Source organism: Dasypus novemcinctus, chromosome 12, assembly GCF_030445035.2.
Source record: "Dasypus novemcinctus isolate mDasNov1 chromosome 12, mDasNov1.1.hap2, whole genome shotgun sequence".
Classification (NCBI taxonomy): domain Eukaryota; kingdom Metazoa; phylum Chordata; class Mammalia; order Cingulata; family Dasypodidae; genus Dasypus; species Dasypus novemcinctus.
This window is the reverse complement of record NC_080684.1, coordinates 100,535,670-100,563,080: the sequence shown is the minus strand read 5'-3', so window position 1 is coordinate 100,563,080 and position 27,411 is coordinate 100,535,670. Positions and strand designations below refer to the sequence as shown.

At 41.2% G+C, this 27,411-nt stretch overlaps 1 protein-coding gene across 4 annotated transcripts in view; it reads left to right on the top strand.

The window, feature by feature from the left end:
* MRTFA (myocardin related transcription factor A) overlaps window positions 1-27,411 on the top strand; it is a 307,327-nt gene that overhangs the window by 56,844 nt on the left and 223,072 nt on the right. For 2 of the 4 annotated variants that reach the window (XM_058309168.2, XM_071218717.1), the window contains exon 2: window positions 3,388-3,450. The exons of the other annotated variants lie outside the window; for them this stretch is intronic. The gene's annotated coding sequence lies outside the window, so the exon portion shown is untranslated. The remainder of the gene's footprint in view (window positions 1-3,387; window positions 3,451-27,411) is intronic. 4 annotated transcript variants of the gene reach the window in all.

Below are 27,411 nucleotides of genomic sequence, written 5' to 3'. Positions count from 1 at the left end.
ATTATGGTTTACATTTGGACAATACACTTTTATAAATTTTGATGAAATTTAACATGGCCTGTATCCATCATTGCAAGGTCATGTAGAACAATTCTATAGCTCCCCAGATGCTCCATGTTCCAACTATTGTATTCCTCCCTCCCCCTCCCCTCAGGACCCACAGAGCCACCAAACTTCACTCCTTAAAGAACAAGATTCATGGTTACTTATAACAACATTGAGGGCTTGTCATACTGGCCTGTAGTGGTGACCAACTTTCCCTCAGCTCTTGTTTATCTTAATAAATATAACAAATGAGGGAATAATCTCTTCCTTATTTTTTGAAAGACAGTCTTTCTGGATATAAAATATTGAATGGCAGGTCTTTCCTTTCAACACTTTAAATATTTCATTCCATTGCCTTCTCCATGCTTTCTGATGAGAAATTGGCACTTAATCCTATTGGGGCTCCCTAGTATACAATACATTATTTTTGTCTTGCAGCTTTTTTTTTTTTTAAGCAATGTTTTTTTTTTTTTTTAAAAGATTTATTTATTTATTTAATTTCCCCCCTTCCCCTGGTTGTCTGTTCTTGGTGTCTATTTGCTGCATCTTGTTTCTTCGTCCGCTTCTGTTGTCGTCAGCGGCACGGGAAGTGTGGGCGGCGCCATTCCTGGGCAGGTTGCTCTTTCTTTTCACGCTGGGCGGCTTTTCCTCACTGGCGCACTCCTTGCGCGTGGGGCCCCCCCACACGGGGGACACCCTTGCGTGGCACGGCACTCCTTGCGCGCATCAGCGCTGCGCATGGCCAGCTCCACATGGGTCAAGGAGGCCCGGGGTTTGAACCGCGGACCTCCCGTATGGTAGACGGACGCCCTAACCACTGGGCCAAAGTCCGTTTCCCTCTTGCAGCTTTTAGAACTCTCTCTTTTTCCTTGGCATTCAACACTTTGACTATTATGTGTCTAGCTGTGGTTCTTTTTGACTTTATCCTCTTTGGAGTTAGTTGGGCTTCTTGAGTGTGCATATTCATGCCTTGCATTAAATTTGAAAAGTTTTTTTTGTCATTATTTCTTTGAATGTTTCTTTTACCCTTTTCTTATTCTTCTGGTTTTCCCATAATTTGTGTATCAGTATGCTTGGTAGTGCCTCACAGGTCTCTTCGTCTTTGTTCACTTTTTAAAAATTCTTTTTTCTCCCTTTTACTCAGTAAATCATTTATTTCACTTATCTTGTCTTGGAGTTTACTGATTCTTCTGCCTGATCCAACCTGCTGTTGAAAACCTCCAGGGATGGGAAACGGACTTGGCCCAGTGACCCGTGTGGAGCTGGCCCATGTGCAGTGCTGATGCGCGCAAGGAGTGCCACCCCACGCAGGGGTGTCCCCCGTGTAGGGGAGCCCCACGCACAAGGAGTGCGCCCGTAAGGAGAGCCGCCCAGCGGGAAAGAAAGTGCAGCCTGTCCAGGAATGGCGCCGCCCACACTTCCCGTGCCGCTGATGACAACAGAAGCCGACAAAGAAACAAGACGCAGCAAATAGACACAGAGAACAGACAACCAGGGGAAGGGGGGGAATTAAATAAATAAATAAATCTTTAAAAAAAAAAAAAAAAAGAAAACCTCCAGGGAATTTTTCATTTCAGTTATTGGGTCTTCAACTCCTGCATTTCTGTTTGGTTCTTTTTTTTAAATTCATCTCTCTTTACTGACTTTCTCATATGGTTCATTCATTGTTTTCTTTTTTTTTGTTTTCTTAATTTCCTTTAGTTCTTCTCTGTGTTCTCTTATTACCCATGAGCATATTGAGGATAATTTCTTTGAAGTCTTTGTTTGGTATGTCCAGAGTCTGGTGTTCATTGAATGTTTATGAATTTTTATCTTGTCCGTTTGGATGGTCCATCATTTCCTGTTTCTTTATCTTGTAATATTTTGTTGTACTCTGTACCCTAAGCTTGTATCTAGCTAGTGATTTGACAGATTTCCTTGAGTGCCAAGAGGTAATAAAAACTAAGTGATGCAACAACCCACCTTTCACAGTCTATTCAAATTGTTGAATAGACTTTATGTGTTGGCTGGTGCTCTCTTTCAGAGCTTAGCTCTCCTTTAAGAAAATCAGCCTGAGGCAAAAGTAAAGTGCACAGTTCTATCTTTTATGAGCCTGAGTCTTGTCTTGGACTTGTGCTTGTTTGTGGCTTTAGGGATCCCCTTGTTTACACAAATTTGAATGCCCCCCTACTTCATATGCAGTAGATTTTCTATCCCCAACAGGGTGCTCTTTTTTTGTTTATGACTTAAAGCAAGTAATGTTTTTCCCCAGGCCACTTGGACTGAATTTTTTCTTACACAGCTGTACCTGTCCACCAGCTGTATCTGCCATTATGTCAAATTCTTGGTGGGTGAACTCCACTGATTTCCTAGTTCAGCCCTTCAGACTGCCATCTGATAGATTGGCAGGGACATACAGCCATCCCCCTATGTGCACAGGGTTTACTCTGTTCCCGCTGGAATAGGACCAGGGACTCACAATGGGCACTCAGGCTGGCTCCCCACCACGCTGTGGAGGAGGTGGAACAGGGCTGGCAAAAGGCACCATGAAGTTCCTTTACTGTTTTTAAGTTGCCTTTTCTTGATTTGGCCCTCTTTTAGTTACTATAGTATTTTAACTTTTTCAGGGTTTTGAGAAAAATGGTTCTGCCCATTTTTGCTCTTTGCTCAAATATTCTGTGGGGGAATGGCACCCTGGATCATCTTAAGCTGCTATCTTGGTTGACTGGAAGCTCATCTTAGCAATTTTTTACACAGTGATTGTACATAGTAGCTGTGCCTCCTAATATGGCACTTCATTGCTTGAACTGTTTGTTGTAGTTTAATCTGATCTTCCCAATTAGTTCCTCAACTCCAAAAGGGCAGAGAATGAATTCTCCCCGGTACCTGGTATTGTGCTCAGCATATTGTGTTGACTGAAGAAATACATAATGAATGGATAAATATGCAACATTCATAATTATAAACCATTGAGACAGCCCAACTGCAATGATTAGGAAGCCCACGTTTGTTTAAAAGGCATTTTAACAACAATAAGAACAATTTCCAGAGGTGTACTTCTCAGTTGTCATTTTAATATACAGTGGATTAATATGAGAATCTATCTCATAGAGCTGTTGTGAGATTAAGTTAAGTACTTTTAAGCACTTACAACAGCACCTAGCATATAATAAGTGCTCAATTAGTGTTAGCTATTATTTAACTCTACCTGTGTGGACCTTTGGTGAGTGAGAGTTCAACCGCTATTGTAGTTGATGGAAAGGAGATAGGAAACAGCCTCTTACCTTTGAAATCTAATGCCCTTTAAGAAGTGGAAGAACTGCTTTTATTGCATGAACTTTTATTTTTCTGTTTGTGTTTTAGTGATCAAAGGGTATAGTTGGCATGGAATTGAATTTCATCTCACTGTGGGAATTATAAAAAAAGGTAGGTCCCAGGTTCATTTATTCTTCTCTGCCTCCTTTCCTAAAGTGTTTGTCAGTCTTTTCAATTCTGCTGAAGGAGCATAGATCAGATTTGATTATTGTTTTGGGAGACATTATCTTTTGTGGTCTCAGGCATCATTGTCCCGTGATGGTCTGTCATCTTGGTTTGTTTATCTAATGTTAGGGACTAGATCTAGCTTCTTGTTAGAAAGTATTGAGTGCCAAGAAGTAGCATAAACAATTTAGAGGTAATAGTGGTCAAAAAGGATTGTTTAAATTCTGGTGTTCATAGAATAGAACCATGAATTTACATATACATATATCTGACTCCGTATATTAATTCATACCCAAAGAACAGAATTTCTTGTAGTAGAAACATCATGTGTGTTGATTTGGGGGTAATGATGGGGCAGCTAATTCTGGTCCACTCGGAATTCAGAAGCACATTTGAATCTAGATAGAATAGCTGGTAGACTAAATGCAACAGAGGACCTGTCCTGAAAGTGCTAGGCTGCCACTAACAACTATTAATTTTGCTTCTGATGACAGGATTTGCCCCTCTGTAACCATTAGAGTTTGATTTGACACAGCCTTCTTGTGTTCCTATCTTAAGCTCTGGGGCTCACATAAGAATCTTGTGTCAGATCCCCACAAGAAGAGCTATAGATGGCAGCCTCACACAGCTCTGCAAACCTATTCTGTCAGAACATTTCCTGTCAAAGCCAGGGCTAGTGCTAGTTCACGTAGTTTTAATTTTCCATGATTTTAGGTTTGTAGAGACCCCATTGCTCATTGGTGCAGGAGACTTGAATTGCTTGGAGAGTGAACATGATAGCCAAAAGACAGTGACAACACCCCTCACCCTCAACCAGGAGTTGAACCAGGGCTGTGAGCTTATATATAGGACTGTATGGGTTGACATCAGTATTTGGGCTTTTGCTGCACCTGTACTTTGGAGAACAGCATGGGTTCTTGAACATGGTTCTTACTTTCTCTCTCTCTCTTTTTAGAAAACTTGTTTCTCTCACTTTCTCTTGGTCACAAAGAACCAGGGACCTTTAATACATTGCCACGAGGGAAAAACTATTGATCCACTTCCATAGCAGAGGGAACATGGTTCTTGGAATTGACAGTGCTGAGGGAGGAGGAAAGGGTAGACTAAAATTTAACTTCTGCAATTGAATCTCTTCATCCCATCTGGTGACCTGAATTTTTAGGGTCTGATCTGGTTGGTTAATCAGGAAAATTATCTTCTTTCTAATGTTCTGCTTTTTTATTGGGTTAATAAATAGGAACTACTTCATGGAACTACTATAAGAGTTAATTGAAAGGAATGAAAGGAACTAATGTTTAGTGAATGTCTGTCTACTAAGTAAGGGTTAGGCATGGTACTGTGAATTTTCGAATGTGTTCTTTTATTTAATATACAAATTTGTTATTATTACAGATTTTCAGGTCTTGGTGAATAGTGTTATTGTGAATATCATTATCTTGAACTGTTTTGGCTTTTATTATGGACATTTAGAGAAAATAAAATTATATATTGATACGTTATTTCATTTGTGTCTGCTAGAATGTTCTTCTGTGGAGTGGGAAAGAGAAAGTGCCTGCATGGGTTAGTATTTTATTTTTGTTTTTATTTTCTGGGCTTGTTACTGATTTAGCCAAAGGCAGGAAGGAGACAAGCAGGTCTGAAATTAGAGACACCTATGTTGATTTGGGAAGTTGAGACTCTTGACCCAGGGTTTGCTGAAGTGGTTGCAGGGGAGGTCAGAGTAGGTAAATATTTTCAGAGCTCAAAAACAAATGTGAATTGTGGTTGTTTATAGGAACAATTTTGTTCGGTGTCTGTTTGTAGTTACAAATAGGGTAAACAAAATACAGTACTGCTGTTTGGGGGAACTCCTATAAAAGTCCCTGAACCAATGCAAATTAATCTTCTCCAAAAATACCAAAAAATTCCCCATTCTGATGTTTTCACTGGGGGAAATGACTGAAGTCAGCATGCTTAAAAAAAAATTACCATAAATTCTTTTAAAACAATTGTAGATTTGATATTCTGCTTTTAACATTTCTCTTGAAATTCTTGTCTCATTGGTGGCACCATCTCTACCTTTCTCAGGCATATGCAATAATTGTGGGATCAGAATAAATTATTAAACTGTCTCCTAGGTGATAAGAAACTAAGGTAAAGTTTCCTTTTCCTTATTTCACATTTAAGGTTTTCAAGTCTATTGTCTTTCTACTGTTAAAATGGTAAGATTTTATTGTGGTTATAGCAGAGGCTTTAGGAAAGTACTTGGAGACACAATCCTGTCCTTTCAAGGACCAAATGGACAATTAATATTTCTTAATCTATGAAAATTTGTCTTATTTTCTGTTTATTTAACGAATTACTGTCTTCTTTGCTACCTCCTTTCTATAGCTTAGTCAGAGAAATCTTTATAATATAATTTTTCCTTCTTGCTTCTGTGAACAGATACCACTTTTTAAGGCAGCTTTGTTGAAGTATAATTTATGTACTATAAAATTCACCTGTTTGAAGTATATAATTCAGTGATTCTTAGTAAATTTGCAGAGTTGTGTTACCACTACAATCCAGTGTTACATTTCCAGTTTAAACACCACTTATTTTTTAAAAATAATTTTATTGACATATAGTTCAAAAACCTTATAGTTCACGAATTTTTAAGTGTACAATTCCATGTCTTTTAGTATTTTTTGCTCTTTGTCTGCTTGTTATTTTTGCTTATTGTCTGTTGTTTTCTTTAGGAGTACTGGAAACCGAACCTGGGATCTCCCATGGGGGAGCCACATATCTCATTGTAGCTTTGATTTGCATTTCCCTAATCGCTAGTGATGTTGAACACTTTTTCATGTGTATTTTTTTGCCATTTGTATTTCTTCTTTGGACAAATATCCAAGTGTTTTGCCCGTTTTTTAATTGGGTTGTTTGTTTTTTTGTTGAGTATAGCATCTCTTTATGTGTCATGGATATTAAACCCTTATCAGATATGTGATTTCCAAATGTTTTTTTCTAATTGAATCAGCTGCCTTTTCACCCTTTTAATGAAGTCTTTTAAGGTGCAAAAATGTTTAATTTTGAGGAGGCCCCATTTATCTATTATATATATATTTTAAAAATTTATTTCTCTCCCTTCCTCCCCCTCCCCCATTTGTCTGCTCTCTGTGTCCATTCACTGTGTGTTCTTCTGTGTCTGCTTGTATTCTCAAAGGACGGCACTGGCGATCTGTGTCTCTTTTTGTTGCGTCATCTTGCTGGGTCAGCTCTCCGTGTGTGTTGCACCACTCCTGGATGGGCTGCAGTTTCATGTGGGGTGGCTGTTCTTGCACAGGGGGCATCGTTATGCAGGGGCATCCCTACGTGGGCCAGCTCACCACACCAGCCAGGAGGCCCTGGGTATCGAACCCTTGGACCTCCTATATGGTAGGTGGACACTCTATCTGTTGAGCCACATCTGCTTCCCATTGTTGGGAGATTTTTGATGACTGATTCAGTCTCTTAAAATGTGATTGGTTTGTTAAGTTCTTGTATTTCTTGTATTGTCAGTGTAGGTTGTTTGTGCATTTCTAGGTATTTGTCCATTTCATCTAGGTTGTCAAGTTTGTTGGTGTGATGGTTAGGCTAATGTGTCAACTTGGCTAGGTAATTGTACCCAGTTTGGTCAAGCAAGCACTGGGCTAATTGTAATACAAGGACATTTATGGGCTTTAGCCTTCAGTGAGTTTACTGGCTAATTGCATCAACCAGGTAGATTGGTGTCAGCAATGAGTGAAACTTTATGCAGTCAGTTGAATCCTTAAAAGGGGATGTGATTTCAGCTTTCAGAGAGAATTTCCCAGCTCGTCTTTGGACAGCCACCTTCTCCCAGAAACTCGTCAAAGAACTTCATTGGACTTTCATCAGAACCCCTAGTTTGCAGGCTGCCTGCAGAACTTGAACTTGTGCATCCCCATGGTCATGTGACAGGCTCTTATAAAATCTCATACTATCTACAGATATTTCCTGTTGATTCTGTTTCCCTAGAGAACTCTGACCAATACAGTTGGCAAAAAGTTTCTCATAATATGATCCTTTTTATTTCTGTGAGTTCAGTTGTAACTTCCCCACTTTTGTTTCTGATTTTATTTATTTGCATCTTCTTTCCTTTTTTCTTTGTCAGTCTAGTTAAGAGTTTGTCTTTATTATTGATCTTCTCAAATAATAAGCTTTTGGTTTTGTTGATTTTCTCTCTTTTTTTGTTCTTAATTTCTTTATATCTGCTCTTTATTATTTTATCTGCTTGCTTTGGGCATGGTTTGCTGCTCTTTTTCTAGTTTCTCCAGTTCAGTTCGATCTTTGATTTTTAACTCTTCTTTTTTAATATAGGCGTTTAGGGCTATAAATTTCCCTTTCAACACTCTTTGCAGTATCCCATACTTTTAAAAAATATATATTTATTTTCCTCCCTTCCCTTCCTCCTGCCCTGCTGTTTTTGCTGTCTGTGTTGTCTTTTCTTCTCATTTTCTCTCCTCTAGGATTCACCAGGATTTGATCCTGGAGATCTTTGATGGGGAGAGAGGTTCCGTGTTAATTATACCACATCAGTGTCTGGTTTTTGCTATGCTTCACCTTGATTCTCCCCTTGTCTCTCATTTGGTGTGTCATTATCTCGCTGCGTGACTCACTTGTGCGGGGCACTGGCTCATCATGTGGTGTGGGCACTGGCTTGCTGTGCAGGCATGCTTTCTCTTCTTCTTTTTCACCAGGAGGCCCCAGAGATTGAACCCAGGTCTTTCCATATGGTAGGCGGAAGCCCTATTAGGTGAGCCACATCCTCTTCCCTATCCCATAAGTTTTTTTTTTTTAATTAATTAAATAATTTATTTATTTAATTTCCCCCCCCTCCCCTGGTTGTCTGTTCTTGGTGTCTGTTTGCTGCGTCTTGTTTCTTTGTCCGCTTCTGTTGTCGTCAGCCGCACGGGAAGTGTGGGCGGCGCCATTCCTGGGCAGGCTGCACTTTCTTTTCACGCTGGGCGGCTTTCCTCGCGGGCGCACTCCTTGCGCGTGGGGCTCCCTCACGCGGGGGACACCCTTGCGTGGCACGGCACTCCTTGCGCGCATCAGCACTGCGCATGGCCAGCTCCACACGGGTCAAGGAGGCCCGGGGTTTGAACCGCGGACCTCCCATATGGTAGACGGACGCCCTAACCACTGGGCCAAAGTCCGTTTCCCCCCATAAGTTTTGAATAGCTGTCTTCTAGTTTGCATTTGTCTCAGTGTATTTACAAATTTCACTTGCAGTTTTCTTCTTCTTTAACCCACTGATCGTGTAGGCATGTGTGGTTCAGCCTCTACATTTGCGAATTTCCCTCTATCTGGTCTATTATTGATTTCCCGTTTCATTCCATTATGATCTGAGAAGGTGCTTTGTATAATTTCAGTCTTTTTATATTTGTTGAGAACTACCTTGTGATCTAATGTGGTCTGTCCTGGAGAAAGATCCCTGAGCACTTGAGAAGAATATATAACCCATTGCAGTGTTCTGTGTATGTCTGTTAGGTCTAGCTTGTTTATAATATTGTTCAAATTTCCTATCTCCTTGTTGATCTCTCTAGTTGTTCTATCTAATGATGTGTGTTGTATGTTGAAATCCCCACCTGTTATTGTAGAAATGTCTATTTTTCCCTTCAGTTTTGTCAGAGTTTGCCTCATGTATTTTGGGGTACCCTGCTTGGGTGTATAGATATTTATGACTATTATTTCTTCCTGGAAGATTTTCTTTTATTAATATATGATGGTCTTCTGTATGTCTTATAACTTTTTTTTTTGCATTTAAAGTCTGTTTTGTTTGATATTAATATAGCTACCCCTGCTCTTTTCTGGTTACTTTTGCATTGAGTATCTTTTTCCAACCTTTCACTTTCAGTCAGTTTATATCCCTGGGTCTAAGGTGAGTCTTTTGTAGGCATATGAATAGCTCATGTTTTTTATCCATTCTGTCAGCCTATATCTTTTGATTGGGGAGTTTAATCCATTCACTTTCAATGATATTACTGAAAATGTATTATTTACTTCTATCATTTTATTCTTTGGTTTTCATACATTGTATCTTAATTTTGTCTTTTTTTCTTTTTGTTACCCTGTCTCTCTTCTTTTTTCTATATTTGCCTCCAGGCTGCTCTCCACTCTCCTTTTCTTTCAGGTTGTAAGGCTTTTTTTTTTTTTTTTTTTTTTTAACATTTCCTGCAAAGGTGGATTCTTTTTTACAAACTCTCTTAGTTTCTGTTTGTTTGTGAATGTTTTAAACTCACCTTCCTATTTAAAGGGCAGTTTTTCTGGAAAAAGAATTCTCAACTGACAGTTTTTCTCTTTCAGTATCCTAATTGTGTCATACCACTGTCTCATTGCCTCAATTTTTTTTTAAAGATTTATTTTATTTATTCTCCCCTCCCCTGCCACTTGTGCTCACTGTCTGCTCTCTGTGTTCATTTGCTGTGTGTTCCTCTGTGTCTGCTTGTCTTCTCTTCTTGTCTTCTCTTCAGGAGGTACCAGGAACCGATCCTGGGACCTTCCAGTGTTGGAGAAAGGCACTCAATCGCTTGAGACACCTTAGCTCCCTTGTTTGCTTTGTCTCTCATTGTCTTTCCTCTTTGTCTCTTTTTTGTTGTATCATCTTGTTGCATCAGCTGGCCACATGGGTCAGCTCTCTGTGGGAGCCAGCTCACCTTCACCAGGAGGCCCCAGGAACTGAACTGGGGACCCTCCATATGGTAGATGGGAGCCCAGTCACTTGAACTACGTCCACTTCCCACCTCAGTGTTTTCTGATGAGAAACCTGCACTAAGTCTTACTGGGTGTCCCTTGTATGTTATGGTTTGCTTCTCCCTTGTTGCTCTCCGAATTTTCTCTTCATCTTTGATGTTTGATGTTCTGAGTAGTATGTGTCTTGGGATAGGGCTATTTGCATTTATTCTAATTGGTTTACACTGCGTTTTTGAATATGTAAGTTCATTTCTTTGATGCGAGTTGAAAATTTTCAGCTATTATTTCCTGAAATACTCTTTCTGCCCCTTTTCCTATGTTGTGTTTTGTGTTTTCATTCAATTCCATGAGCTCCTGCTCTATTTTCTCCATTCTTTTCTCCGTCTGTTCTTTTCTCTTTTTAGTTTCAGCTGTTCTGTTTCAGTACCACTTATTCTTCTATCATTTGAGTCTCCTGTTGTATACTTTTAGTGTGTGTGTGTGTTTGAGGTCCCATGGCTGGTGATTGAACCCAGGACCTTATATCCTAGAAGCTGGCACTCAAACCAGTGAGCCACATGGGCTCCCTCTAATTTGTTTTTCAATCTTATCTATTGTGTCTTTCATTTCCATAAGTTCTGTCACTTTTCTATTCAGATTTTCAGAATCTTCTTTGTGCTCACTCAGTGTTTTCTTTGTGTCCTTTATGTCTTTAGCCATATTGTCTTTCAACTTGTTAATTTGATTTTGGAAATTAGTTTGCATCTCATTGATTTGTTGTCTAAAGTCTAAGTTGTTTAAAGTCCTGTGTCTCTTTTGATATATTCCTTTTCTTTGGCCATTTCTTGCTGTTATCTAGACATCTCTGATTAGGGTGGTAAGTTTTCACATATGCTCAATTTCTTTCTCTTTCATAGGGATTTTACTGATATTCTTTGATTCTTCATTCAACCTGTTCTGGATCTTTAGGATTGTCCCTCTTAGTTGCTGATATGGGTCCTGGAGTCAATAATAGGCTGCAGACCTGCCTCCTAGGGCCTTGGGGAGGGAAGTTGTAAAGGCCAGAAAAAGCCTCTCATACTTACTTACTTTTAATTTCCTCATGTGCACTTCCTGTCTGTCAGCAGATGGCTTTCTTTATCAGTCCTCTCAGTTCAAAGCCCCATTGAAGTGTGTTTGCTGCAACACAGACAGGATTAATGTGCCATAAGTTCCTGCCTGGAGGGTAAGAGCCTGGTAATTGAAACTTTCTCAGAGACTGTTCTCCAACCTTCACTAGTAGTCCCCTCCCTTTTCTCAGGTAGGAAATAATTCCAGTCCTCTCTCTGTTCTCAACAACCAGTCCCAGTCAGTAGAGAGGTAGATTGAGAGGGCCAGCTCTCTTTTTGTCTCTGGCCAGCTTCCAAGGCAAACAGTGGCTCCGCCTCACCCCTCCTGGAAAGGCTTGTTGCATACAGCAGACCAAATTTGTGGGTCAAAAACTGAGTCAGCCTTTGGCTGCATTCCTCTCTTTCCCATTTTCTGGGGATGTGGATCCCCGAAGCCCTCTTTGTCTGTATTCTGGAGACCTGAGAATTTAAAAGTGTCTGTAGGGTGGGTGAGAATGCCTGCAGCTTCTGCTGCAGCTTTTAACTCACAGTTTTGCCATCCTGATTCTTTTCATTTGTGTTTCTCTCTTCTGGACAGTGTCCTGCCTTCCCCTGGTATCCTAAACCCCAAAACAATTTTTTTCACAGGCCATTTCTGCCTGTCCTGTAGCTGTTTTTCTGGGAGGGAAGATTCCTGTGTCTTTCTAGTCCCCATGTTATTATCTTTATGTGAGATCTTTATTTTTTCATGTGTTGTCAGTCACTCAGACATTTGTCTAATGTCCATTCCTTTCAGCCTGTTTTTTTTTTTTTAAAGATTTATTTATTTATTTAATTCCCCCCCTCCCCTCCCCTCCCCTCCCCTCCCCTCCCCTCCCCTGATTGTCTGTTCTTGGTGTCTATTTGCTGCATCTTGTTTCTTTGTCCGCTTCTGTTGTCGTCAGCGGCACGGAAAGTGTGGGCGGCGCCATTCCTGGGCAGGCTGCTCTTTCTTTTCACGCTGGGCGGCTCTCCTCACCGGCGCACTCCTTGCGCATGGGGCTCCCCCACACGGGGGACACCCTTGCGTGGCACGGCACTCCTTGCGCGCATCAGCGCTGCGCATGGCCAGCTCCACACGGGTCAAGGAGGCCCGGGGTTTGAACCGCGGACCTCCCATATGGTAGACGGACGCCCTAACCACTGGACCAAAGTCCGTTTCCCCATTCCTTTCAGCCTGTTAAACTCCACTTAGCATCTATTGTAGGGTCAGTCTAGTGGTGATGAAGTCCCTTAGCTTTTATTTATCTGGGACTATTTTACCCCCTTCCCTCTCATGTTTGAATAAAACTTTTGCCCGATACAGAATTCTTGGTTGGCAATTATTTACTTTCAGCATTTTATTTTATTTTATTTTAAGATTTATTTTATTTATCCCTCCCCCCCCCCATCTGCTCTCTGTGTCAACTCACTGTGTGTTTTTCTGTGCCTGCTTGCACCCCTCGGTGGCACTGGGAAACTGCGTCTCTTTTTTTTTTTTTGTTACGTCATCTTGCTGTGTCAGCTTTCCGTGTGTGGCGCCACTCCGGGTGGGCTGTGCCTTTTTCACGCGGAGTGGCTTTCCTTGCAGGGCACACTCCTTGTGTGTGGGCACCCCCACACAGGGGCGCCCCTGCGTGGCACAGCATTCCTTGCCCACGGCAGCTCTGTGCGTGGGCCAGCTCACCACATGGGTCAGGAGGGTCTGGGGATTGAACCCTGGACCCTCCCATATGGTAGGTGGACGCTTTATCAGCTGAGCCATGTCCGCTTCCCTCAGCGTTTTAAATATGTCTTCTTGCCTCCATGGTTTCCAGTGAGAAATCGGCACGTAATCTTATTGAGGCTCTCTTGTATGTGACGCAGTTGCTTCTTTCTTGTGCCTTTCAGAATTCTTTCTTTCTTTTTGGTATTCTGCAGTTTGATTGTAACAGCGCAGTGTGGGTCTATTTGAGTTTATTCTGTTTGGAGTTCTTTGACCATCTTGGGTTTGTATATTTAGGTCTTCTGTTTGTGAAGTTGTCAGCCATTACTTCTTTGAATATTCTCTCTGCCCCTTTCTCTTCCATTTCTTTCTGGGACCCTTACAATATATATATTGGTATGCTTGATCATTTCCCACAGGCTCCTCTATTCAGTTTTTTCATTCTTCTTTTTGCTCCTCATATTGGATGAATTTCATATTCATTGATTTGTTCTGCCAACTCCAATCTGCTCTTGCATCCTCTAGGGAATTTCAAATTTGTAATACTGTGGAATTCAGTTCTGTTTGGTTCCTTTTCATAATTTCCATCTCTCTATTGATATTCTGTTTGTGTTCCTCTCTCATTTCTTGTTTTCCTGATTTCCTTTAGTTCTTTGTCCATGTTTTCATTTGGCTCTTTAAGCATATTTAGGGCCATTATTTAAAAGTATTTATCTGGTATGTTTTAGGTCTTGTTCTCCTCTTTGGTGGTTTCTAATGCTTTAATATTCCCCACTGCCTGGCCATCGCTTCCTATTTTCTTATATGTTTTGTAATCTTTAGTTGAAAACTGGACATTTTGATTTTTAATGCATAATTGCTGGAATTTAAACTCTCTGAGACTTCTGTTCCTTAACCTTGTGTCCAACTAGTGTTATGACAGAGTTTTCTTTGAATACCAGGAACTAACTGTATTAGTCAGCCAAAGGGGTGCTAATGCAAAATACCAGAAACTAGTTGGTTTTTATAAAGGGTATTTATTTGGGGTAGGAGCTTACAAATACCAGGCCATAAGCATAAGTTACTTGCCTCACCAAAGTCTATTTTCACATCTTGGAGCAAGATGACTGCCAGTCTGTGAGGGTTCAGTCTTCCTGGGTTCCTCTCTTCCCGGGTCTTGCTTCTCTCTGGGTTCAGGATTCATCTCTTCCCAGGGCTTGTTTCTTCCTGGGCTCAGGGTTCCTCCTTTCCTGGGACTTGCCTCTCTTTCCTCTTTGTGCTTACTTCCCGGGGCTCCAGCTTAAGGCTTCAGCATCAAACTCCAACATCAGAAACCCTCAACTGGGAAACAGATGTGGCTCAACCAATTGGGCTCCCATATACCATATAGAAGGTCTAGGATTCAATGCCCAGGGCCTCCTGGTGAGGGCAAACTGACCCATGTGGCGAGCTGGCCCATGTGGAATGCCAGCCCACATGGGAATGCAACCCCGCACAGGAGTGCTGCCCTCTGTGGGAAAGAAGCCTTGCGGAGGAGTGCAGCTGATGCGGAGAGCTGGCACAGCAAGAAGATGCAACAAGAGACACAAAGGAGAGAAAAATAAGATGTAGCAGAACAGCGACCTGAGGTGGCACAAGAGAGTAATTGCCTCGCTCCCACTCTGGAAGGTCCCAGGATCGATTCCCAGAGCTGCTTAATGAGAGTACAAGCAGACACAGAAGAACACATAGCGAATGGATACAGAGAGCAGCCAATGGGGGGGGATCTGGAGGTGGGGAGAAATAAATAAAAATGTTAAAAAAACCCCAAAACCCCCAACTCTTTCCTTTGTCATGGGGACTCAATGCCCTAATGACATGGTTCAATCAAAGCCCTAATCCTAACTTAATCATCCCCAGGTACAGACCAGATTACAAACATAATCAAATATCTATTTTTGGAATTTATAACCATACCAAACTGCTACACTAACAAAAAAAAAAAGAAAATGGAAAAAAAAGAAGAAAAATAGAATGTCTTTGCCAGTCTTTAAAGATTGACCTGTGAGGGAAGTGTATTTGGCTCAACAGATAGAGCATCCACCTACCACATGACAGGTCCAGGGTTCAAACCCAGGGCCTCCTGACCCATGTGGTTAGCTGGCCCACGCGTAGTGCTGATGCACACAAGGAGTGCCGTGCCATTCAGGGGTGTCCCCTGCATAAGAGAGCCCCAAGTGCAAGGAGTGCATCCCATATGGAGATCCACCCCGTGAGAAAAAGTGCAGCCTGCCCAGGAGTGGCACCACACACGGAGAGCTGATGTAGCAAGATGACGTCACAAAAAGAAACACCGATTCCCAGTGCTGCCGACAAGAATACAAGTGGACACAGAAGAACATACAGCGAATGGACACAGAGAGCAGACAACTGGGGGGGGGTGGTGGAATAAATAAATAATAAATGTTTAAAAAAAAAAGATTGACCTGTGAGAGTGCTCTCCTTTAGGGATTATCCTTATAATGAGTTTAGAGAGTAGCCCTAGACCAGTGTGTAGCAACCTCTCTGGACCTTGTCTTGAGCATGTGTGTGTGGCCCTAGGAATTCCCCCATTTACACAGATACAAATGTCCCATCCACCCTAGAAAACAGTATCCTCACTGTCTGGGCACTGCACTATACGTTCTATAGCCAGCAATCCCTTGGCTCTTGGCAGCATGACTTGACTGCTCTCCGACCACTTTCTGTAGGAGAGCTCAAGAGAGTTGTTTTCTAAATGCAGGACATGTTTGGGATGGTGAGTCCCTCAGGTCACCACCAGACAGATTGGGCCAGGCACACATGTTCCCACTATATGCATAAAAGTTACTCTGTTCCCCCTAGAAACAGGACCAGCTATCTGCACTGGGAATGCAAACTCGCTCTGTATTACTGGTGAGGATGTAAGGGAGCAGTCAGCCAGGATGTCATGTAGTCCTACCTTTTTTTTTTTTTTAAGAAGTTACTGGAGATTGAACCCAGGACCTCCTACATGAGAAGCAGGTGCTCAGTCACTGAACTATATTCGCTCCAATCCTAATCTTTTTAAGTGACCTTTTTCTTGATTCAGCGCTTGCTCTGTTACTATAATCTTTTAACTTTTCTGGAGCTTTTAGAAAGATCTTTCTGCCTGTACTTGGTTGCTCAAATCTTCTGTGGGGAAACAGGGCCCTGACGCATCTCACTGTGCCTTCTTGATTGGGGCCTCTATTTTACTACCCAGGGTAGTTGTTCACTATGCAAGGGTGCCAGCCAGAGGGGGTCCATTGGGCCTGAAATCCGTTTGTGCTCTGCTTATTTGTCTTTGTGGTCACCCAAAGAAGGCCCCTTTTTAGAATTTGTACTGAGGAACCCTGTGGTCTCGCTAAAGTCACAATTACAGAAATATCAAGGAATATTTCTTTCTTTGTGTTAGTTTATCAGATTATTGAGTGCTTTCTATGGTGCCTGGTATTCTGCTAGGATAAGACTCCTCTGAGGCATTTAATACTGTTAAAGATTTTATTTTCTTGTTACTTTGTGCCCAGAAAAGAAAAAGTACATTCTTCCCTTTCATCCCTTCTTCCTCTTTGTCTCTTGCTTCCTTCTTTGGTAGGCTTCTTGTTCTGTTTAGCTCTTTCAATATTGATACTCGTGAGAGGTATCTAATCTTAGCCTTTGACTCAATTCACTCTCTACTCTTTGCATGATCTCTGCAAACAAACCTCTGGTTCCACCACTTCACAACCAGTAGGATGGGCATTATATATATGAAAATAACAATTGTTGACAAGGACATAGGAAAATTGCTGGTGGGAATGTAAAATGGTACAATCGCTATGGAAAACAGTTTGACAGTTCCTCAAAAAGTTAAACATGGAATTAATATATGCTCCAGCAATTCTACTCCTAGGTGTATACCCCAAACAATTGAAAACAAGGACCCAAATAGATACTTGTACATGAGTGTTCATAGTAGAATCATTCCCAATATCCAAGTTGTAGAAACATCTCAGTGTCCATCAATAGTTGAATTGATAAACAGAACGTGGTCTGTCCATGCAATGGATATTATTCGGCTATCAGAAGGAATGAAGTTCTGCTACATGCTACAATATGGATTAGCCTTGAAAACATTATGGTGAAAGAAATAAGCCAGACACAAAAGACCACATATTGTATAAACTCATTTTTAAATGAAATATCTAGAGTAGACAGATCCATAAATACTAAAGTAGATTTGTGGTTGCTGGGGTCTGGGGGTTGAAGGAATAGGGAGTGACTGCTGATGGGCTGGGGTTTCTTTTTGGGGTTATGAAAATATTCTGAAATTAGATAGTGGCACAACTTTGTGAATATACTAAAAATACACCAAATTCTTTATTTAAAAGGGTGAATTTTATGGCATATATCAATAAAGCTGTTATTAAAAAATTATAGGACCAGGGGAGCAAATGTGGCTCAAGCAGTTGAGTGCCCACCTCCCACATGGAGGTCTCAGTGCCTCCTATAGAAAAACAGACAACAAGCAAAAAAAAAAAAAAAAAGGAAAAAAGCAGCAGGCAATGAACAAACAGACGGGGAGCCAATCGAGGGGAGCTGATATGACCCAGTGGTTGATAGCACTGGCCTCCCACATATGAGGTCCCGGGTTCAATACCTGGTTCTGGTACTTCAAAAAAAAAAAAATGTAGGACCAAATATCTGTCTGTGGATAAGTTAGCTGTCTATCTATTTTTTTTTTTTTTTTGCCTTTTTGTATTTTTAATATGATTAAGCATTTTTTTCTCACTTTATTTTATTGTGTTTTATTTTATTTTATTTTAATCCCTACCCCCCACCCCCCCGTGACTTTTTGTGTGCTGTCTGTTCTCTGTGTCCATTTGCTGTGCACTCTTCTGTGTCTGTATTTATTTCCCTTCCCCCCTTTCAGCTTGCTTGCTGTTTGCTCTCTCTGTCCATTTGCTTCCCGCTCTTCTGTGTTTTTGCTTGTCCCCTCCACCCCCCCTTTTTTTTTGGCGTCATCTTGCTGAGTAGGCTCTCTGCGGTATCTGCGGGCAGGGCAGTACTCTGCGGCGTCTGCGGGCCAGGTGATGCTCTGCAGCGTGCAGGCGAGCCTGGTTTCACAAGGAGGCCCAGGGACACGAACCCAGGGCCTCCCGTATGGTAGACGGGAGCCCAACTGATTGAGCCATAGCCGCTTCCCTTTTTTTGTTTGTTTTCAAAGATTTATTTTATTTATTTCTCTCCCCCTCCCCCCATTGTCTGCACTCTGTGTCCGTTCACTGTGTGATCTTCTGTATCTCCTTACATTCTTGTCATGCAGCACCAGGAAACTGTGTGTCATTTTTGTTGTGTCATCTTGCTGTATCAGCTCTCCATGTTTGTGGCGCCACTCCTGGGCAGGCTGCCCTTTTTTTGTGCAGGGCGGCTCTCCTTGCAGGGCGCACTCCTTGCATATGGGGCACCCCCTATGCGGGGGACACCCTTGTGTGGCAAGGCAATCCTTGCGTGTAGGCCAGCTTACCACACGGATCAGGAGGCCCTGGGTATAGAACTCTGGACCCTCCATGTGGTAGGCGGATGCTCTGTCAGTTGAGCCACAACTGTTTCCCTATCTTCCTGTTTTGTTGAGTAGAGCTATATGAAATTCTGACATTTTGGAGTGCTTTGATTAAAGATACCTCTTATCTATTATATGTATATACCACATTTTCTTTATCCATTTATCAGTTGGTGGACACTTGGGTTGCTTCCATCATGTGGCAGTAGTGAATGATGCTGCTGTGAATACTGGTGTGTAAATATGTTTTCAAGTCCCTGCTTTCAGTTGTTTGGGTATATACCTAGATATTGGATTGCCAGGTCATAGGGTAATTCTATACTTACCATTTTGAGAACCACCAAACTGTCTTCCACCTTTGCTGCACCCTTTTATGTTCCTATCAACAATGAACCAATATTCCAATTTCTCCACATCCTTCCAACACTTATTTCCCATTTTTTAAAATAGTTGCCTTTCTAATGGGTGAGAAATGGTATCTCATTGTTTTTTGTTTTTTGTTTTTAATAAAGATTTCTTTCTTTCTACCTCCTCCCTCCATTGCCTGTTCTCTGTGTCCATTCACTGTGTGTTCTTCTGTATCTGCTTGTATTTTCATTAGGTGCCTCTGGGAACTGATTCTGGGACCTTCTGGAGTGGAAGAGAGGTGATCATTCTCTTGTGCCACCTCAGCTCCCTGATTTGCTGTATCTCTTATTGTCTCTCCTTTTTGTCTCTTTTTATTGTGTCATCTTGCTGCGCCAGCTCTCTGCATGTGCCAGCACTGCTGCACGGGGCAGCATTCCGCGTGGGCCAGCACTCCATGTGGGCCAGCTCGCCACATGGGCCAGCTTACCTTCACCAGGAGGCCCTGGGTATTGAACCCTGAATGGGAGCCCAATTGCTTGAGCCACATTTGCTGCCTTTATTGTGGTTTTGATTTACATTTCTCTAATGGCTAATGATGTTATAGCAGTTTGGCATTGTTTATAAATTCCAGAAATAGATACTGGATTATGTTTGTAAACTAATCTGTTCCTCTGGGGGTAATTAAATTATGATTAGGGCTTTGATTGGGGCATGTTAGTAGGACCTTGAGTCATGTCCACCAAGTTTTCATGGAGAAAACTACATGGCAGAGAAGAGAGTGAAAGTTTTTGAGCTGGAGCCCAGGAACTAATCACATGAGAGAGAACAGAGCAGCTAAGCCTTGAGAGGATCAAGCCCCAGGAAAGAGACAAAGCCTAGAGAGCCTGATAGTGTACAGCTGACCTTGTAGCAGCTGAGCCCAGAGAGAAAAGTGCCCTGGGAGAGAGACAAGACTTAGCCCAGCCTACAGCTGATATTGGAAGAAGTTGGAACCATAGAGCCTTAAAAGGAAGAGGAAAGCTGCCATCTTATTCCAACACGTGGCAACAGCCTTTGGTGAGGGAAGTAACTTATGCTTTATGGCCTGGTAACTGTAAGCTTCTACCCCAAATAAATACCCTTTATAAAAATGAACAGATTTCTGGTATTTTGTATCAGCACCCCTTTGGCTAATACAGATGTTAAGAATTTTTTCATGTGCTTTTTGGCCATTTGCATATCTTCTTTGGAGAAATACCTATCCAAGCCCTTTGCTATTGTCTATTTTGTAGTTGAGTTTTAGGATTTCTTTATTCTGCATATTAAACTCTTATTGGATGTATGGTTTCCAAATATTTTCTCCCATTGTAGAGGTGGACTTATTACTTTCATAATGAAGTCATTTCATGCACAAAAGTTTTTAATTTTGATGCAGTCTTATTTATTTTTTTCTTTCAATGCTTGTGCTTTGGGTGTGAAGTGTAAAGAACCATTGCCTAACACACAGTCCTAAAGATGCTTCCCTATGTTTTCTTCTAGGAGTTTTATAGTTCTGGTTCTTATATTTAGGTTTTTGATCCATTTTGAGTTGATTTTTGTTAGGTGGTGTGAGATAGGGATCTGCCTTCATTCTTTTGCATATTGATATCCAGTTTTCTCATATTTTGTTGACATTTTTTCATGTGCTTTTTCCCCATCTCTACTTCTTTGGACAAATGTCTGTTCAAGTCTTTTGCCCATTTAAAAACCAGGTTATTTGTCTTTTTTTTTTTTTAAGTTATTTTATTATTTTAACCTTTTTTTCTTCCCCTTCCTCTACCTTGCTGTTTTTGCTGTCTATGTCCATTTGCTATGTGATCATCTGTGTCTCTTTCTCTTTTTGTTTTCTCTTCTCCTCCTTCTCCCCTAGAATTCACTGAGATTTGATCCTGGGGACCTCTAATGTGAAGAGAGGTGCTCTGTCAATTTCGCCACTTCAGTTCCTGGTCTCTGTTGTGCTTCACCTTGACTCTCCCCTTCATCTCTCTTTTGTTACATCATCATCTTGCTGTGTGACTCACTTGTGCAGGCAGTGGCTCACTGCATGGGCACTTGGCTTGCTGCACAGGCAATCGGCTCACTGCATGGGCACTGGCTCACCATGCAGACACTCTCATGTGGGCACTCAGCTTACCACACGGGCACCCAGCTTGCCACGTGAGCACTTGTACTGACCCTTGGCTTGCCAAGTAGGCCCTCTCATGGGCACTAGGCTTGTCACACAGGCGTACTTTCTCTTCTTTTTTACCAGGAGGCCCCAGGGATCAAACTCGGGTCCTCCCATATGGTAGGTGAAGGCCTTATCACTTGAGCCATGTCTGCTTCCCTCATTTGTCTTTTTATTTTTGAGTTGTAGCCTCTCTTTATTTATCATTTATATTAAACCTTTATCAGACATGTGATTTCCTAATATTTTCTCCCATGGAGACGGCTGCCTTTTCACCCTTTTGTCAGAGTTCTTTGAGGTGCAAAAGTGTTTAGTTTTGAGGAGGTCCCATTTATCTATTTTTTCTTTTGTTGCTTATGCTTTGGGTATAAGGTCCAAGAAACCACCACCTACCACAAAATTTTTAAGATGTTTCCCTACATTTTCTTCTAGTAGTTTTTATGGTCCTAGCTTTTATTTTTAGGTCATTGATCTATTTTGAATTGATTCTTGTCATTTTTTTGGTTATGGCTATCGAGATCTCCTAGCACTAATTGTTGAAGGGACCATTTTGTTCCATTAACATGGACTTGGTATCTTTGTCAAAAACCGGTTAGCTGTAGAGGTAAGGGTTTATTTCCGGACTCTCAGTTTTATCCCACTAATTGATGTATGTGTCTTTATGCCAGTACCATGCTTTTTTTTTTACCACTCTAGCTTTGTAATATGTTTCAAGGTCAGGCAGTGAAATTCCTCCTATGTAACTCTTCTTTTTTAGAATGCTTTTGGCTATTCAGGTACACTTTCCCTTCCAATGAAGTTGGTAATTGCTTTATCTATTTCCGTAAAGTAGGCTGTTGGAATTTTGATTGGTATTGCATTGATTCTATAAATCAGTTTGGGTAGGATTGACATTGTCACAATATTTAGTCTTCTAATCCATGAATTTGGAATGTCTCTCCTACCGTGCTGTTTTGATTGCTGTGGCTTTATAAGTTTTTAAATTGGGAAGTCTGAGTCTTTCTTTTTCAAGATGGCTTTGAGTAAGGGTCCTTTCTCTTTCCATAAAAATTTGATGGTTGGCCCTTTCTGTTTCTGTCCCCCCACCCCACTAGTCCAGTATGGCATTGGTAGGCAACCATATTTTTTGATGATTTAATACTTTATTTTTAATTTTTTAAACAAACACTATTTATAATATGAAAATGTAAATTACCAGATAAAGTGTGCTTTAAAAGAGGTTGTTGAGGTTGAGCTGTTTAGAAGTGAAGAATGAGTGATGGGTAGATGATGATAATTAGTTTACTACTCAGCTTAAACAAGTCTTAGAGACTTGAGCATTCCTTAGTATTCATCTTTTAATTAATAGACTTGACTTTGGATATTCTCCCTAAGCATAACATCATTTCCTTTCTGTCATTCTTAGAGGAAAAGATGTTAACTAGTATATTTTCTGTTTAGAACAGAGAATGTTCTTTTTCTAGTTTAATTTTTTCCCCCAAAATATCGTTGAGGTTTATATTTTAGATTGAATTTTCAAGTTCGAGTTTTTTCTAGAGCAGTGTATTTTTAGCTAGGGTATGTGGGTAGAGGTCAGTGGTGCTGTTGAAAGAATCATGAATTCTATAAAGTTTTGAGGGACTTTTTGGTGCTTTAAAGAGATTGAATTAGATTGACCATTGATGGTTTTCTCTGACTGTCTCTTTCCTTTTCTTAGCTTTTGAAGACATGTCAGAGATGAATTGTGCCCTGGAGATGTTTAGAAATGGTCATATAAACATGCCATGGTTGGGGCCAAGGTGGTGTTTTATTCATGTATTTATTTTGCAGCATTTGGTCATTATCAACTAAAATTCTTAATCCACTATGTACATAAAATTCTTTAGAGATAGTCTTTCCTTTCTACTCCAAAATGTAGTTCTTCAAATGGGAAACATAGCCATGTCAGGAATGTATGGGCTTCTCGGTTATAGCCTTATGTTCTATCTCATTAGCTATTGTCATGGTAACAGGAAACAAACTACTTTGGGTAAACATATATTCGAGGTTTCCCCAACATTTCCCCAAAATGTTTTTCTATTTTTTTTAAACAGATTTATTTTATTTATTTCTCTCCATTCCCTCGTTGTTTGCACTTGCTGTGTCTGTTATCTTCCTTGTTTATTTAGGAGGCACTGTGAACTGAATCTGGAACCTGTGATATGGGAGGGAGGCACATAATCACTTGAGCCATCTCTGTTCCCTGCTTTGTTGTGTCTCTCATTATGTTTTTTCCTTTTTGTCTCTTGTGTCATCTTGTTGTGCCTGCCTGTCACACCAGCTCGCCGTCTTCTTTAGGAGGCGCTGGGAACCAAACCACGGACCTCCCATATTGTAGGTGGGACTCATTGCCTGAGCTACATCTGCTTCCCTGTTTTTCTCTTTTTAAAGATACACTGAACACATTGCTTCAAGACTTAAGCAGGTAGGGATCTAGTGATACAAAAAGAAATTTTGTGTAATTACCCAAAACCATTTTTTGAAACAGTTTGATGTGCAAGCCAAAGTCTGAACTTGGGAACATAGTTTCTCTGCTGGCTAAAAGAGTAGCCTAAGGTATTCCAGATTTATACTATGATTTAGAATCCTTTGGATTGCCCTTTAGAGTCATTTTATGGAATAAATGGAAAACTTGAGAGAAATGTTAGGATTATCAGCATTCACTAAAAAGTTACTGGCATTAGTAACTTTTAAAAAAATTACATTTTGGGAAGCGGGCTTGTCCCAATGGATAGGGCATCCGCCTACCACATGGGAGGTCCACGGTTCAAACCCTGGGCCTCCTTGACCCATGTGGAGCTGGCCTATGCGCAGTGCTGATGTGTGCAAGGAGTGCCGTGCCACGCAGGGGTGCCCCCCGCATAAGGGAGCCCCATGCACAAGGAGTGCGCCCCATAAGGAGAGCCACCCAGCGCAAAAGAAAGTATGGCCTGCCCAAGAATGGCGCCACACACATGGAGAGCTGACACAACAAGATGACGCAACAAAAAGAAACACAGATGCCCCGTGCCGCTGATAAGGACAGAAGTGGTCACAGAAGAACACACAGCGAATGGGCGCAGAGAGCAGACAGCTGGCGGAGGGAAGGGGAGAGAAATAAATAAAAAAATCTTTAAAAAAAAAATTACGTTTATTCAATTTGCCAAAATGTGTAAGAATGATACAAAAGAATATCACTTTGAACATAATAAATTTAAATTAGAAATTTTTCTTTTAAATATTATTTGTTGAGTTCTTACCCTGTTAGAATTGTTTATAAGTGTTTTTCATATGTTATCTCATTGAATCTTCTCACGAACTCTATAAGAGGATGAGTAATTAGCTTATGATCACACAACCTAGTAAATGGCAGTGTTGGCATGTAAAATCAGGGAATTTTACTGAAAAGCTCATGTTCCTTGTATTAGCCAAAGGGGTTCTGATGCAAAATACCAGAAATTGGTTGGTTTTTATAAAGGGTATTTATTTGGGGTAGAAGCTTACTATACCAGGCAATAAAACATAAGTTACTTCCCTCACCAAAGTCTATATTCATGTGTTGGAGCAAGATGGCTCCCAACGTCTGTGAGGGTTCAGGCTTCCTGGGTTCCTCCCTTTTTGGGGCTTGCTTCTCTTTTCTCTGTGAGCTTACTTTCTGGGGCTCCAGATTAAGGCTTTAGCATCATACTCCAACATCAAAAACCCTCTCTGTCCTTCACCATGCCTTTTATCTGTGAGTCCTTACCCACCAAAGGGTGGCGACCCAACACCCTACTGGCACAAGAGGTTTACATAATTACTTTATCAAGTAAGCCTACGAATCTAACATAATCTAATATGCCCAGAGGAAAAGTTCAGTTTACAAACATAATCCAGTATTTCTTTTTGGAATTCGTCAATAATATCAAACTGCTACACTCCTCGTTGCTATATTGGTTGAAAAAAGCCACGATACTATTGGTTATATTCCCTGAATTTCGGAGAATTGAGGTATGGAGATGTGCAGGTCTTAAAATATCATTTGAATCAGAAGTGTGGGGCAGTGTCTAGCATTTAAGTACCAATTCACTTTTTACAAATTTTTGCTACTTAGCTAGAAAGCAAATACATTTTTAAAATTGGATTATTTTAACAGGGAATATTTGTGTGAGAGGTATCTGAACATATCTGTATTGGTCGGCCAAAGGGGTGCTGATAGAAAGTACCAGCAATCTATTGGCTTTTATAAAGGGTATTTATTTGGGGTAAAAGCTTACTTTTACAGGGTCTGAAAGAGTCCCAACTCATGGTACCATAAGAGGTATTTCCTCACCTAAAGTATGTTGCCACGTGTTGAAGCAAGATGGCGGACAATGTCTGTGAGGGTTCAGCCTTCCACTTGCCTTCTAAGGCTCCATGGGTCCAACTTCTTCCGATCTCAGCTGTAGGCTGGCATAGGGCTCTTCTATCTTCCCAGGGCTCGATTCTCTGGTCTCTTCACAAGTTAGCTGTAGATTATCATGCTCATCACTCTTACCAGGGCCTCTGCCTGTCTATGGAGCTGTTGCTCTTCCTCAGCGTTCTTCTCCATGTATCTACTTCTCTGTGTTCTTGATTGAGCATCCCTGTTTATGTAGCCCACCAAAGAGGCTGGGACAACCCTGCACACTCTAATGATGTGGCTGAATCACATTCAGAGCCTTTGAATTTTACATCAAAGGGTATCACACCCAGAAGAACAGACTAGTTCACAAACATAATCAATATCTCATTTTGGAATTCATAAATAAAATTAAATTAGTGTGTATTTGATACAATATCTAATTAGTATGTATCTAAATCTAGCATTTAAATTTCATCTTAGAACTTTGAGTTATATAGGTCTATATGAGGTAGCTAATTAAATCCCATCACTTCTATTTTTTTTTTTTTCAGGTTCTTTTTTTTTTTTTTTAAGATTTTATTTTATTTATTTAATTTCCCCCCTCCCCTGGTTGTCTGTTCTTGGTGTCTATTTGCTGCGTCTTGTTTCTTTGTCCGCTTCTGTTGTCGGCACGGGAAGTGTGGGCAGCGCCATTCCTGGGCAGGCTGCTCTTTCTTTTCACGCTGGGCGGCTTTCCTCACCGGCGCACTCCTTGCACGTGGGGCTCCCCCACGCGGGGGACACCCTTGCGTGGCAGGGCACTCCTTGCGCGCATCAGCGCTGCGCATGGCCAGCTCCACACGGGTCAAGGAGGCCTGGGGTTTGAACCGCGGACCTCCTATATGGTAGACGGAAACCCTAACCACTGGGCCAAAGTCCGTTTCCCCCATCACTTCTATTGAGTGATTATGTTCTTTGTGCAAGGCACCTTTTTTGTACTGGCTGGTTGGTAGCATAAAGGAGAAGGGTGCTAACATTTACTGAGTACCTTATATTTCATATAGTCTTAGATTATTTTATATCTTTTTTTTTTTTTAAAAAGATTTATTTATTTATTTAATTTCCCCCCCTCCCCTGGTTGTCTGTTCTTGGTGTCTATTTGTTGCGTCTTGTTTCTTTGTCCGCTTCTGTTGTTGTCAGCGGCACGGGAAGTGTGGGTGGCGCCATTCCTGGGCAGGCTGCACTTTCTTTTCACGCTGGGCGGCTCTCCTTACGGGGCGCACTCCTTGCGCGTGGGGCTCCCCCACGCGGGGGACACCTTGCGTGGCACGGCTCTCCTTGCGCGCATCAGCACTGCGCATGGGCCAGCTCCACACGGGTCAAGGAGGCCCGGGGTTTGAACCGCGGACCTCCCATATGGTAGACGGACGCCCTAACCGCTGGGCCAAAGTCCGTTTCCCTAGATTATTTTATATCTTTATCTCATTTAATTCTTAGAGAAACTCTTAGTCTTATCCTCATTTTATAGCATAGGAAACTGAGGCATAAAGAAATTAAGCTCTCATAACCTAAATAGCAAATCTGGTGTTTGAAATGTATACCTAACCAAAAAAAGCTTCTGTTCTTTTTCTCACAACTAGTCAACCTCACATGTAAAGATAAAATGTGTTCCCTGTTTTTAAAAGCTTGTAGTCTAGAGCAAGTGTTTGCAAAGTAGGGTCTGCACAGTCCTGGAAGTTACAAGTCCAAAATTATTTTTGTAAATATTACTAAGATGTTATTGCTTGTTTTACTGTGTTGACATTTGCACTGATGCAAAAAAATAATGGTGGGTGAATCTGCTGATGCTTAAGCACAAATTGGGAGAGAGGCACCAAACTGTACTAGTAGTTGCGTTTTCTTTTAACCATCATTCACTCTCAAGAAAAAAAAGGTGATTCATGTACATATGTTCTTGATGTGGCAGTAAAAATATTATTTTATTGTATTTGGACA